Raw genomic sequence first — 13,649 nt, 5'->3', positions numbered from 1 at the left:
AAAGTCAGTTTCCCAATTGTTTCATTCAGAGGTTAAGAAACATATCTTCTAATTAATCCAATTATAAAACTGGAACTTCTTCCCCTTTTATGATTAGCCCTCTCTAGATCTGGCCCCCGGAGTTTTCCCTCACCATTCTCAAGTGAATGATAGAGGAGACTTCGATATCATATCCTTTCTCTGTCCCCACCACAGACATCCTCAAGAGGCGATTAGTGTCCTATTCCTGCTCTCACCTCTCATTGAACCAATGATGTTGCTGAGTTCAAGGAACACTTGAACCAAGTAGACATGAGCTATATCACACACACACACTTCAGACATGTCACTTGAATCAGAAAATGCCAGACATGGAGGTCCTTTGATATCATCTTGTCTGCCTCATTCACTTTAAAGATGGGAAAACAGCCAAAGAGCAAAAATTGCTTCTACAAAGTTTCCCCATGTATTGGTATATGGCTAAACCAGCTCTCTCCCGAAGCCCAGTACAAGAGCCTTATAACTGCTCACTTTTAAATTTCTAAGCATTTAACCACAAATTATCAGCACATTGTTTTTACAAGCAGGGGCTTCAAAAAGACTAGGGTTCCATAACTGATAGCTGTAGTCTCCTAAATAACAACACATCACATTGAGGTTGGACATTATTGTATCTTTCAACTTTTCTTTCCAACACCTCACATATAATCAAAGTAACTTGCTACTGTGTTGTTGATAGGTACCATCAAGCTGGCCCCAACTCATAGTGACCCCACTTACAACTGAACAAAACACTGCCCAGTACTGTGCCATCCTCACAATTGTTGCTATGTTTGAGCACATTGTTGCAGCCACTGTGTCAATCCACCAAGTTAAGGATCTTCCTCTTTTTTGCTGACCCTCTATTTTACCAAGCATGATGATCTTCTCCAGGAACGGGTTCTCCCTGATAACATGTCCAAAGAACATAAGACAAAGTTCTTCTAAGGAGCATTCTGGCTGTGCTTCCTCCAAGAGAAATTTGTTCGTTCTTCTGGCAGATCATGGTATAATCAATATTCTTCACCAACACCACAATTAGAATGCATCAATTCTTCAGTCTTCCTTATTCATTGTCCAGCTTTCGCATACATATGAGACAATTGAAAATACCATGGCTTGGATCACTTAGCCCTCAAAGTGACATCTTTGCTTTTTAACACTTTAAAGAAATCTTTTGCAGCTGATTTGCCCAGTGCAATGCTTCTTTTAATTTCTTGACTGTTGCTTCCATGGGCATTGATAGTGGATCCAAGTAAAACAAAATTCTTGACAACTTCAATACTTTCTCCATTTATCATGATTTTTTTATTGGTCCAGATGTGAGAAATTTTGTTTTCTTTATGATAAAGTGTAACTCATACTGAAGGCTACAGCCTGAAGTCCTGTTCACTTTTAGCAAGCAAGGTTGTGGCATCTGCATATCACATGCTGTTAATAAGTCTTCCTCCAATCCAATGCACCATTCTTCTTTAGATAATCCAGGTTCTCAGAATATTTGTTCAGCATAAAGATTGAATAACTATGGTGAAAGGATACAACCCTGACACACACTTTTCCTGATTTTAAACCATGCAGTATCTCCTTGTTCTGTGAATGGCTGCCTCTTGGTCTATGTACACATTCCTCATGAGCACCATTAAGTGTTCTGCAATTCCCATTCTTCACAATGTTATCCATAATTTGTTATAATCCACACAGTCAAATGTCTTTGCATAGTCAATAAAACACAGGTAAACATCTTAATGGTATTCTGTGCTTTCAGTCCTTTGACATCAGCAATGATATCCCTCATCCCAAGTTCTCCTCTGAATCGGGCCTGAATTTCTGGCAGTTCCCTGTCAATGTACTGATGCAAACATTTTTGAATGATCTTCAGCAAAATTTTGCTTGGGTGTGATATTAATGATAATGATCCACATTCTGTTGGATCTTCTTTCTCTGGAATGGGTCTCTTTCAGTCAGTGGGCCAGGTAGCTCTCTTCCAAATTTCAGTGTTGCATCTGTTTGTTGAAACATCTCAACTGGTGTTCCATCAGTTCCTGGAGTGTTGTTTTTCTCCTATGTCCTCAGTACAGCTTGGGCTTCATTCTTCAATACCATTGGTTCTTGATCATATGCTATCTCCTGAAATGACTGAATGTCAACCAATTTTTTTGTTACAGTAACTCTTTATATTCCTTGCATCTTCTTTTGATGCTTCCTGTGTTGTTCAATATTTTGCCCATAAAAAAAAGTTTTTAATTGCCATAGAGTCTATTCCAACTCATAGAAACCCTATAGGACAGGGTAGAACTGCCCTACAGGGTTTCTAAGGAGTGGCTGGTGGATTCTAATTGCTGACTTTTGGTTAGCACCCTGAGCTCTTAACCACTGGGCCACCAATCCTTCAATATTGCAACTCAAGTCTTGAATTTTTTCTTCAGCTCTGTCAGCTTAAAAAATGCTGAGCATGTTCTTCTCTTTTGGTTTTCTAACTCCAAGTCTTTGCACATGTCACTTTGTCTTCTTGAGCTGCCCTTTGAAATCTTTTGTTAAGCTCTTTTACTTCATCATTTCTTCCATTCGCTTTAGCTACTCCACATTCAAGAGCAGGTTTCAGAGTCTCTTCCGAAATCCATTTTTGTCTTTTCTTTCATTTCTCTCCTTTTAATGACTTTATGCTTTCTTCATGTATGATGTTCTTAATGTCATCCCACAGCTTGTCTGGTCTTCAGTCATTAGTATTATTCAATACATCAAATCTAATCTTGAAATGGTCTCTAAATTCAGGTGGAATATACTCAAGGTTGTACTTTGGCTCTCATGGACTTGTCTTAATTTCTTTCAGCTTCAGCTAGAACTTGCATATGGCAATTGATGGTCTTTTCTGCAGTCGCCCCCTGGTCTTGTTCTGACTGATGATATTGAGCTTCTCCATCATCTCTTTCCACAGATGTAGTCAGTTTGATTCCTGTGTATTCCTTATGGTGAGGTCTACATGTATAGTCGCCATTTATGTTGTTGATAAAAGGTATTTCCAATAATTAGGTCATTGGTCTTAAAAAAATTCTATTATATGATCTCCAATGTTTTCTGTCACCAAGGCCATATTTTTCTATTACTGATTCTTCTTCTTTGTGTCCAACTTTTGCATCCCAATCACCAGTAGCTATCACTTTACTGTAGGAATTAGTATTTCTATTCAACAGATTTGAGTTACTGGGGCTCAGAAAAGTTAAAATAATGGAGCATAGGGGCTGGTGGCATATTCTATAAGGCTGGAACCTGCACACCTACTCACTTGCTCCAACCTGCTATCGCAGGCCCAGCCTTTCTCTAGTTCCCACTAAAATACCACTGAAGCAGTTAAAAAGTCGCAATACCAAAAGCAGATGGCTTAGAGACAGGACCTGGGGGGACTTTTACAAGCAACAAAGGCTGATGGCAGGGAGTGAGATAAACAACCAATGTCCCATGCACACTTTTCTACATTTGAAGGAGAGACCACTTCTTCTCTGTTCCACATCTTACCTCCCTCACACAAACATATTGTTCCGTTGGTTTAGAAAGGTAATAAAAACAATGGATCCTTGTTGGATATTTACTGTATTTTAACCATTGCACCTTCTGTGTTTGTTTACCAGCTGCTCCCTCCCCCTCATGAAGCATTTTTTTGGTATTTTTGTAAGCACACTATGCTAATTTTCTTATAACAACATATAAAAAAAAATTGGCATAGCTGTGCTTAGCAAAATACTTTGCGGGGGATGGGAGCAGCTGGCAAACAAATGTAGAAGGTGTGTGTTATTTGTGTAAAAATATAGAATAGACACAATTGTTCTGCTAAACACTTTATATGGCATGTAATTCTCAAACAACCAAATATAATAAGTAACAGTATTATCTCCATTACATAGACAAGGACACTGATACATTAATCTGTCAAACTCACCAAAGACCACACAGCTACTCAGTGACAAAATTACAATTTAAAAGTAGAGAGTCTGGTTGCAGAGTCTGTGCTGTAAACCTCAAATGACAGGTGACTAATCCTCTTCTGCTTGTGTTATCTGCCACCTCACCCCACCAGCTAATAGAACCTTCCTCTCTGCAGCTATTTGGAAGGTTATTGAAACACCAGAAAATAAATTAGAAAAAATAAAGAGTAGACCAAGAAGGAGCGCTGGGAAAATGGAGAAAAGGAGGCCAACAGTGATGGTAGCATATTACTCCTGGAAAAGATAATTCTCACAATAAAATGTCTTGAGAGAATACAAATACTGAAAATCTCTTTAAATGAATGAATACTGAAAAATCCCCAGTCTCAGAGTTGGAGATGGTAGTTTTTATTGGTTTAGAGTGTTACAATTTGCAGTGTAAGAGACTATTCCTATCCTTATGAAATATTCTGTGTTTACAAACCATTATGAATTTGTATGTACAAATAGCTTTCAAAGTGCACACACACACAGAGACACATACTATTCAGAGTTTTTAGCACATTGGTTTGTTTTCATTTAATAATATACCTTGGTGATCTTTCTTAACTTCAAGTATAAATTAGGTAACTTTTTTCTACTGACTTTACCTATTATTTCATATGGACGGGTGTAGCATTATTTATTTAATATGTCTTTAATATATGGATATTTAGATTTTTTCCTAGGTTTTTATTATTATAGCATTTTTGCATTGAAAATTCTTATACAAATATACGTACACATTGGATGCCAGTTCAAAGTTATAAATATTTTTTATTTAGTCAGAGGGTGCCAAGTTGCTGGCAAGTTGGATGTGGTTGAAGAGAGTATTAGTGAAATGTAAGACAACCACAGAGAGACTAAAAGATTAACTCATATTAAACTTTGATAAATTAAGTGCATCTTCTAATCTCTAAAATAACTTTTCATGGAAAACTAAAACAATGAATCAATTCCAGACTAAGAGAAGCAGAAAACAGAATAATATTAAAATAACAATATTCAAAAGAACAGGTAGAACAAATTGAGTGTGTTTGGTAAGATGACACATTTATATGCAAATACATTAGTCCTTACATTTGATGAAAATGGAATAAATGCTTCTATTAATAAACAAAGATTAATCTACTGGATAAAAGAAGTGTAAACATCTGCTGTTAACGAGAGATTCACCTAATGAATATGGATACAGAAAAGTTAAGGTTGAGGAAGAGAAAAAGATATATATCATCCCAACACAAAGAGACAATCAGTGAAGCTATAATATTTCATACAAAATATATTTAAAGCAAAAAAGAAAAATACAAGCAAAGTAGAACACTTCGTAATTATGCAGGTTCAATTCACCAACAGATGTTATAATGCTATGGTGGCTAAATGTAAAAAGAGCGGTTATCTTTTAAAGGTATAATCTGAAACATTTACAAATGAAATGACATGATGTCTGAGATTTTATTCAAATTATACGGGTAATGGCGAAAAGGAGTTGACAGGGATACAAACGAAACAAGTTTGGTCATGAGTTGACAACTCTTGAAGCTGAATGATGGGTAAAGGGATTTTTAACACTATACTCTCTACTTTGACGTATATTTGAAGTGTTCCATAATAAGAAGGTTACAATAAGCATCCAGCAAACATAATAGCCTGACTTCTTTGAAGTAGGGCTCCATTTGGCCCTGTGATCCCCAATGGAAATTCTGTTGCCTGATCCAAATAGGTTGGCTGATCCTGAAGATGGACACTGCAACTGCTTTGAAATAACTCTTTTATGCAAGATGCTCATCAGAATGCTCATGGACAGAGTGGAGACTTTCCTGAGTTTACTGTATGACAGTTGTGTGTCAGTTTGCATTGAAAGGTATATATGTGCAGCAAAAAAATAATATGTTGAATCGGTAGCTTTTCTACCTCCAGAGAACAATCAGTTCATTACAATCAATAAATAAATAAATTTTAAGAACACATGAAATAGCTAAAGCATGTAAAGGAAAGAAAGAAACCAAAAGCTACTGAAAAACAAAAAAGATGAACAAACAGAAATCCATGTGAACAAATGGAAATACATACCATGACCCTGCATAAGAAGGCTGCTTATCATTAAAATGTAGATTTTTTTCTAAATAAACTTATAAATGTAAGGTTGTAAAGGGGAGAGCTTGCACTGGGGAAAGAAAGAGAAGAAATGGATGATATAAAGGGGAGAGGGGAGAGCTTGCACTCCAGAAAGAGAAAGAGGAAATGGTCTCTACAGGGGTTTCTGACTTGGCAGTTAAACCTTAACAGGGGGAGGTAGGAGAAAAGGGTATAAAGCCCTAAGAAAATGACCGTATGGGGCACTCAGACTCTCTATCTTAGTAGCCCACTTGCCACTCCATGGTCAAGTGTACTTTCGCTACTAACTCTCTGCTAGCTAATAAACCTCTGCTTTTTTTTTTTTTTTTTTTACTTGGCACTATTTGTCTCAGTGTTTAAATTCTTTTCTACACCGAAGACAAGAACTGAGGGCATTCTCTCAGGTAACAAGGTGACTTCAATCAAAATTATAACAGGCTGTTTTGTGGAGGTGGAAGGAATAGGAAGAGAAGTAAAATTAAATTTAAAGTTCGTTTGGAAAAACAATTGCCAGGAGAATTTTGAAAATGAAGAGCAATGAGAAGGGACTAGCCCCACCAGACATTAAAGCATCTTCATAAAGCTTCCATAATAAGAAACAGTGTGGTCCTGGGTATTCCAGAAGCTATAAAGTAAAATAATGATAATTAATTGCAAAAAAGCATAAACTTCTGTATGTCAAAAAAAAAATAACATCAAAGATCAAATGACAAACCAAGGAAAAGAATCATACCAGAAAGATTAATCTTTATATATAAATAGTTCTTAGAACATAAAAAAAGAATCACAACCCAAATATGGGAAAATGATTTAAAAAAAAAAAAAAAAAAAACAGTGCCGTCGAGTCGATTACCGAGAAAATGATAGGAACAGACAATTCACAGAAAATGTAAATGGGCTCTAGCCATATGAAAAGATATTCAACCTTGCTCGAAATAAATGCAAATTAAAATTATACTAGCTGCCATTTTTTAATCTATCAGATTACCAAAATCCCAAAAGTCTAACATTACATTTTGCAGGAAAGACAAAATTGTTGATGAGAGCACAAATTGGTACAATCGCTGCAAAGGGTAATTTGGTAACATCTATCAAATTATCAAGAAATACACACATTTGATCCAGTAATTCCATTTCTAGAAATTTAACCTACAGATTAGTTTCATGTGTTTAAGACAAGGTTAATCACTGCAGCACTATTTGAAAAAATATTATCAGTAGAAGACTGGTTAATTAAATGCTGATACATCCATTCAATGAGGACCACAAAGCTATAAATAATAATAATGTAGAAAAATCTTCAAGATATATTGTTAAATAAGGCAAGTTTCATAACTGCTTATACTGTATGCTATCGCCCAAATAAAAGCTGAAGATCAATGGGAATACATATTATATATATATATATGTATATATATATATACATTTTTACATTTGCTTAAGGGAACTCTAGAAGAAAAACAGGAAACTAAGAAAATTGTTTATCAAGTGGGAGAGAGGAAAGGAGTAATGGAGGAAGGAAGGAAATAAAACTTTTCACATGTACCTTTTCAGTTCATTGATTTTTTTTAAGCCTTATGAAAGAAACTGGTGCTATAGGATATTCTAAACACAAAAGCAATGGAAAAAATCAAAAGGAAAAGCTGATAGACTTTACTACATAGAAACGTAAAGCCTTTGAACATACAGCGTTGTAAATAAAACTCAAAGTCAGTTAAACACGGAAATACTATTTTCACAAAAAAAAATTGAAGAAATGCAAATTAAATGGTAAGATGCATATGAAATTTGCAAAATATTTTTAACTTTCTATTTTAAAATAATTTCTGAGTTACAAAAATATCGCGATAATAGCATAAGGAATTTCTGTATACTCTTAATCCATATTCTCCAAATGTTAGTATTTTGCCACATTTTTTCTTATCATTCATACTCTCAATAGATAGAATTTTTTTCTGCAGTGCTTAAGCTACCAGTCAACACGATGTCTCTTTGCCTTTAGGCCCTTCAGTGAGTAATTCCTAAAACCAAAGACATTCCCTGGCATAAATACAGTACAATTATCAAAATCAGGAAGTTAACAGTGATGCATCTCTATTATCTACTCTACAGGCATTTTGTACTACTAACGCCCTTGATCTAGTCCAGGATCCAATCCAAAATCACATGCTGCTTTTAGTTATCATATATTTTTAATCTCCTTTAATCTGGAATAGTTTTTCAATCTTTCTTTGTCTTTCATGACCTTGACATTTCTGAAGAGTAAAACAAAAACGAAAGAAAGAAAACCAAACCAATTGACAGTCAAAACGATTCTGACTCACGGCAACCCATGTGTTTCAGAGTAAAACTGACTCCATAGGGTTTTCAATGGCTGTGATCCTCCAGAAGTAGATAACCAGGCATTTCTTATGAGGTACTTCTGGGTGAATTCAAACCACTAAACTTCTGGTTAGTAGCCAATTATACAGACCAATAATTTTGTAAATAGTCCTTCAATTTGAGTTTGCCTGATGTTTTATAAATTAGACTCAAGTTATGTATTTTTGGCAGTAATACCACAGAAGTGATATTGTGTGCTTCTCCAGTACATTATATAAGGAGGCACAGGGTGTCAGTTTGTGCCATTACTAGTGTCCCTTTACAACTCTGAACAATTGTTTAAAGTTGTGTCTTCGAGGTCCCTCCACTGTAAAGTTACATTTTTCCCTTGTGGGGAGACACCTTGGAGTCCCCGGGTGGCACAAACAGTTAATTGCTCAGCTATTAACCAAAAGGTTCGTGGTTTGTACCCACGCAGAAACACCTCAGAAGAAAGGCCTAGTGACCTGGTTCCAAAAGGTCACAGCCTTGAAAACCCTGTGGAGTGCAGCTTTACTCTGCAGTATATGGGGTTGCCATGAGTTGAAATCAATTGGTTTGGTTGGGTTGGGAAGATACTTTGAATATATAAATATTCTATTTCTCAACCCCCCCCAAAAAATGTTTAACAACGTTATCACATTCTGTCAAGAGCACTCTCACAGGGTAGATGAATTGTTATGATTTTTCTGGGAATCAATTTAACACTATTCCTCAAAGTCTTCATACGCTTTAACAAAGTAAATTCACTTTAGGAAGTGAGGCTAAAAGAAAATCAAAATTATAGTGGAAGATTGCTATTCAAGAATATTTACCACAACGTTATTTATAGTAGTAAAAAATTAGAAACTACCTACATATCTAACAACAGAAAAATGACTAGTTAAGTTACAGTATATCCACAAGAGATTATATTTTATAAGCAATTAAAATGAAGTTTTTAAAGATGGACAAAAGCTAGAATAACCCTAGAACCAACAAATGTTCTGCATTTTATTTCTTTCAACCCATTCTGCCCTTCCCAACTTTCCATTTAGACTCAGCATCATTCTAAACTCACGGAGCCAATACTCAGTCTCTATTTCTCATTCAGTTTCATTGTTTTGCTCCACAGCCTCTTCATGGCCTTCTTCACTTCAGCATTTCTCAGGGAGTAGATTACAGGGTTAAGGAGAGGGGTAATCGCTGTGTAGAACACAGCCACCATCTTGTCCACAGATAGAGTGGTAGAAGACCTCAGATAGATAAAGATACAGGGCCCAAAAAACAAGGCGGCCACAGAAATATGGGACCCACAGGTGGACAGGGCCTTTCGTCACCCCTCAGAGCTTCGAGTCCTCAGATGGAGCAAGATAACCACATAGGAGGCTAAGACAACCGCAAAGCTGATCACAGACACGGTTCCCCCATTGGCAACCATCAACAGACCAATGAGAAAGGTGTCAGAGCAGGCAAGCTTGAGCAGAGGAAGCAGGTCACAGAAGAAGTGGTCAATCACATTGGGGCCACAGAAGGGCAAGTGGAAGACGAGAAGAACTTGGGCAAGGGAATGCACAAAGCCCCCCACCCATGCTATTCCTACCAAGACAGCACACACTTGCTGGTTCATGATGGTAGTGTAGTTGAGGGGCTTGCAGATGGCCACGTAGCGATCATAGGCCATCACAGTGAGCAGAAAAATCTCGGTGCCACCAAAGAAATGAATGAAAAAAAGCTGTGTCATGCAGTCCCACAGAGATATGGCTTGCCTTTCAGCCAGCAAGTCCAAGATAAGTTTGGGGGCTGTGGTAGAGGAGTAGCAGATCTCCACGAAGGACAGGTAACTGAGGAAGAAGTACGTGGGGGAAATAAGACTTCTGCTGGTTATGACAGTGAGCACAATGAGGAAATTCTCCAGCACAGTTGCTGTGTACAAGAACGAAAATATCACAAAGCAAACTTTCTGTACCTCCGGATTGGTAGAGAGTCCCAGAAAAATGAATTCAGTCACATTGTGTGTGTCAGCCATGAAGTCACCACTAGGATATAGTAGTTTGAGCGGGTGATCTGAAATGATACACAACACGAGACTCCTTGGTTGAGGTAAGTGGGTGAATTATATCATAATCCTCTGGGTGTCTTAGAAGCTTGTGATATCAAAAGATTAATGGGAGTTATTTATGTGTATAAGAAAAGAGCAGTCTAAGAAGGCAGAAGAGCAAGTGCAAATCTGTGAAAATGTATCATGTGTGGCTGGAGTAAAGGAGAGAATAGGAAAAGATAAAGCTGGAGATAGAGTCTGAAGAAAGTTTATGAAGGGCTGTTATGGACTTGTGTGTGTATCCTGTAATGACAGCAAATTATTAGGAATGCTATTCAACTGGAAAGTAAAATCACTTTGTAGGCAAAGGTTGGACTAACGGAAACAGACCAGAAAGGGGGAAACCTGTTAGTAGGTTAACATTTCATTGAACCATGTGGGACAGCCAGGACAGTGTTCTGTCTCCATTTTAGATGTCTTCCTACTGCCTTCAAATGTTTTTAATTGTTTATCGTCTGCAGCATTCACTCATTCCCTTTCCCTTTGCTTCCTTGGTGTGCAGAATAACATTTTTGATATTTATTAATCCCTCTTACCTCTGCTTCTCCTCCTAATTCTCTCTTTCTTCTCTTGACCACTTAATGATCTTTCTTTTTCCAAGGGTCTAACTCAATCCCTAAACAATTCGTCTTACTGGTACCTTCATATCCTCCATACATATGCTCCTCAGTAGCAACAAAAATCCAAACCACCCCTCCTGTGCCCACTCATGTCCTGACACATCTTTCCCCACAGCCCAGCCTTCCAGACTCCTCAGGGAATCACCATGATCGCTCACTGACTGATTTGCAGATCATCTAGTCCATGCTGGACTTTCAAGGTAGCTAGTCCAAGGAAGCTGATGTCTGTGTATCAGCAGAGCTGTTCATACACTGACTCCATGCAGACCTAAGACCAGGACCCATATGACTTCCACTCACACCACAAGCTTCTTTCCTTCAGTAATTGGGATAGACTCAGATGATTAAGCACCCTGAGCCAGAAGAAATCACTGGTAGAGTTTATAATTACAGAGATAAAGAGAGAGGGTAGAGACCAGCCCTAAACTGCCAGGTTAACAGGGAAGATTTATGAAGAAGCCACTAAAGGAAGGAAGCATTTACAGGAGTCTGGACTCCTTGGTTCACATTAGGGTTCTTCAGGTAATAGCTATGTGATACTTAGAAAGTTATTTAAAAACTCTCAGAGTCTCAGGGTTCTCACTGCAAGATGCAGGTAATATCTACCTCACAGGTAGATGTCCTAAATCCTACAGTCAGTGTCATACAAGGATGTTAGTCTCCCAGCCTCCATACTGTCTTGGATTCCTCTCAGAGATAGAAAATCCATCTCCTCAATCCACAGGCACATGTGATCAGTAGCTTCTCTCTCTCAGGGCATTTTGGAATTACAGTACTTACCACACTGAATTATAATTGTTTTATGTAGTCATCTGTTCCGCTGAACAGTGAACTTCCTGAAGACAGAGATGTATCTTACCACCCCACCATCTACTGAGGCGTCTGCCACAAATAGCATTCCGATAATGTAGATAAGGAGTCCCTGGGTTGTGTAAGCACTTAACGCTCTTGGCTGCTAACCAAAAGGCTGGAGGATTGAATCCACCCAGAGGTCCCTCAGAAGGAGGTCTTGTCAATCTTATGCTGAAAAACCAGCCATTGAAAACCCCATGGGGCATAGCACTGCCCTGACAACACAGGGTGGCCATGAGTCAGAATCGACTCCGCAACTGGTAATATAAAGTGAATGAATTAATGGATGAACATTGGATATATACCTTCCCTAGCCTTCTTAGCACAGTTCTAGGTACATTGCAGATGTTCATTAAATATTGAAGGAACAAAGCTTCCCCCAGGACCAAGAATGCATCTTCTCCGGTCCTGAACCCAGGTGCCCATCACTGTGCTTTCCTCCACTAGATGCTCAGTCAATGACTAGAGCAATGTGAGAGCACTTGTAAAATGTCACGTGCTCCTCACCACATTCCCTTTGCTTTCAGTGTGGAATAATCATCATCACATGCAAAAGAAGCACATGGTCACAAAACAAAAATCTCATCCCAGTGTCTCCACAGCTTTGCTGTTCTCACCGCAGTTACATTTTCTGTTCTGAACACAGAGGTATAAATAACACCTGGAGAACAGCTCCTACCCAGGTCCACCCAGGTTTCGCAGTAAGCCAAATGAGAACCATCAAAATGAGATACCTGTCTTGCCAGAGTCACAAGGCTGAGAATTTACTACCCCAGTACCCCCAGACTCAGGATGTTGAAACAAAGCCACTGGGGTTTCAGTTCTACCTGATTTAAAACAAGAGCAAAGGAGACTTCCCTCACCTCTCTTCTACAAAAAAAATAAGAACTCTGGCAACTTAGCCTTGAGTTGAAACAGTTCCAGAGACACCAGGGGAAAAGGCGTGATGATCAGGTGAGAGAAGGTTGGTCTCCAGAGAGCTGCACCCTTTTTCCCTTCCTCATCAGGCAGCCTTCCTCATGAGAAACAGGACCTGGTTACTAAAATCTCAAACTTCCTTGTAGGGAGCAACAACTTCAGAAATAAATAGAATATGTGAACAAATTACAATTCAACCACTGTTCACAAGGCACTTACTCTGGATGGGCCTCTATGCTTTTCAGAGATTAATTAGATGTAAGCCCCCCTATCATGAGCTCAATCATGTGGCTTCATATGAAATGACACTATTCAAAAGGTTGAGTGCAAGGAATAGGGACCGCAAGTGTCAGGAAACCAAAATAGCACCTCTCTTTGCTTTTGGTGACAAGGGTATAAATCAGTAGCTCTCGACTGTGTGCAATTTGCCCCCAGGAGATATCTGGGAATGTCAGGAGATGTTTTCAGTTGTCACAACATGAGCTGAGGTGGGAAGAGGGGGGAAGAGCAGGCATGCAGGTGCTATCTGCACTGAAAGAGCAGGGATGCTGCAAAACATCCTGCAATGCACAGGGCAGCTCCTCACAGCAAAGAATCATCTAACCCAAAATGTCAGTAGTGCTGCCGTCAAGATGTCCTGTATGGATGAAACAAAATTACCCTGAATTGATAATCATGAAAACTGGGTGTTGAGTACATGAAAGGTCATTACACTACTCTGAC

At 38.3% G+C, this 13,649-nt stretch overlaps 1 pseudogene; it reads right to left on the bottom strand.

Moving 5' to 3' along the window:
* Positions 1–9,534: 9,534 nt before the first annotated feature.
* On the bottom strand, positions 9,535–10,464 carry LOC126079817 (olfactory receptor 4X2-like; annotated as a pseudogene).
* Between the last annotated feature and the right edge of the window lie 3,185 nt (positions 10,465–13,649).

Source organism: Elephas maximus, chromosome 7 (genome assembly GCF_024166365.1).
Source record: "Elephas maximus indicus isolate mEleMax1 chromosome 7, mEleMax1 primary haplotype, whole genome shotgun sequence".
Taxonomy (NCBI): Eukaryota; Metazoa; Chordata; class Mammalia; order Proboscidea; family Elephantidae; genus Elephas; species Elephas maximus.
Note: the sequence above shows the minus strand (reverse complement) of the source record. Positions and strands in the feature narration are given on the sequence as shown.